The sequence below is a fragment of the Tenrec ecaudatus genome, unplaced genomic scaffold (assembly GCF_050624435.1).
Source record: "Tenrec ecaudatus isolate mTenEca1 unplaced genomic scaffold, mTenEca1.hap1 Scaffold_461, whole genome shotgun sequence".
Lineage (NCBI taxonomy): Eukaryota > Metazoa > Chordata > Mammalia > Afrosoricida > Tenrecidae > Tenrec > Tenrec ecaudatus.
In genome coordinates this window covers 41,626-43,802 of record NW_027459369.1, presented here as the reverse complement: position 1 = coordinate 43,802, position 2,177 = coordinate 41,626, and positions in this window count along the sequence as shown.

Below are 2,177 nucleotides of genomic sequence, written 5' to 3'. Positions count from 1 at the left end.
AGTTCTACACTGCCCTATAAGGTCACTATGAGTCAGAATTGACTCGATGGCAGTGTGTTTTGGTTTTGTGCATTAATATTATCTTTTAGTGACACATGCCTTCAAGGTAAGCACTTTTTTGGTTGTTTTGATTTATTTTCACAGTGACATGTATTTAAAGCTTTCACTTATCAGTTATCCTAGTGGATACAGACAATGTTTCATAGAACCCAATTCTAATTATGTAAACTCATTTAATCCTTTTGATTGATTTCATTTGTTTCTTCTTCAATTTGTTTGCTTTGACTGTGTAGGAACTGTGTCCTACTAAGGTTAGCTCCTCATTGTAAAAAAATTGGGTCACAATTATTCCTAATACAAGGTAACATTCAGATATATAATTCTTATATATAGTAAGATGTCATCTTATTTAAGATTAAGTTACCATTTTCTATCTCCCACTGCATGGGAATACTTAATTGCTCTAAACTTTTATCCAAGTATTCTTGATAAAAGACTTGTTTTATTCATTGCTTTATTGTTCTCAGGTGCACTTTGGTGCACTCTGTGATGCCATAGGACCTTAAACTCTTCCTTGTGGTTTCTAGGCTATAATTAATGTGACCAGATTGCCACATCGTGGGATACAACTGCTTACATTTCGTGGAGCTGCCATATATTTACTGTAGCAGTAGGACTTCTTCACTAAGTAATTTAGATATGCAAATTCTCAGTAGGCTTACATGTTTTTCACTATGGGCACAGTGATTCTTAATGAAAATTGTTTTTGTGTTTCTGATTTAGCCATGTTTTCAGCATAAAACCAATGTGTCCATAGACATAAACATGCTTTCATCATGTTTAGTTTTCCCTTTTGTTAGGTGCCAAGTCATGTTAATTCCATCTCATGGCAACCTCATGTGTTATAGAACAGAACAGCTCCATAGCGTTTCTGGAGTATAAGTTGTGGAAACAGATCTCCAGTCCTGTCTTCACAGTAATGCAGGCTGAATTTAACCCGTCAACCCTCATTGGAACTGTCTAGTTCAAGCTGTTTGACCACCTACAAACCTTCATTGTCCTTAACCCCAAAAAGCAAACTCACTGCCACAACGTCAATTCTCACTCATAGTGTTCCTATGTAGGTGTCTGAGATTCAAAATCTACACAGGAACCACCAGCTCGCTTTTCTTGTACAGAACTGCTGGTGGAGTTGAACTGACAGCCTTGAGGGTAGCAAATGAAACCAGCATTCTCCCCCACCCCTAGAAATGAAACCGGCCAAACAGATGCCATCAAACCCACACCAACTCCTGCAAACTCCATGTGTGTCAGAGCACAGGGATGTTGCAGAGGGGTTTCAGTGGCTGGTTTCTCAAAGTGCATCACCCAGGCTTTCTTCCCTGGAGACTCTGAGGAGACACAATCTTCCAATCTCTCCATGAACACCTATCCGTGTTAACCATTATAGTGCGGAAGCATATCAAAAACTAAGCCAGGCACACATGCATGCATGTACACACATACCAGAACCTATGGAACCTGGCATTCTTTCAAAGAAAGAAAACTCAAAACTGTACAATGAGGTTAAATTTTTATCTATAACATGAGAAACCACCTTTTGGAATATGCAAAATTTGCAGGACCCAGAAAAATTAAACCATTTTGTTATTTTTCAGCTCTCACAAGTTTCTATATGAATTGTACAGAAACACTGTAGCCTAACTGGTCTCTTTACCATAGCTAGAGAATAAATTAATACCAATTTTAATAGATCTTCAAGAAAGATACTCTATGTAAATTTCTTAATATTCTTTCTGAGTTTTTATGGAAGATGAACAGGTTTCTTAAAGATTTTTAAGATGTATAATTGAGGAATTATAAAAGATTTATTGCATTATTCTGTTTAACATAATGATACTACACTGTTTAGCATTATCTATTAGGGACAGATATGCAGAGGCTTCAAAATGATCATGTATAAATTCCATTCATCTTTATTCCATTTTTCCATGATCTTTTTGAAACCCACTTGAGCATTCATGGCATGAAAGATTAGCTACCAATGAGCTCCTTGTATTTAAATTAGATGATAATTTGATAAATAGCAAGCATTTGGCCCACCATTTGATTTTGTATGGTGACCATTGTAGTTTCAGAGTAAATCTATACTCTGTATGATTTTTGTAACGTATTTT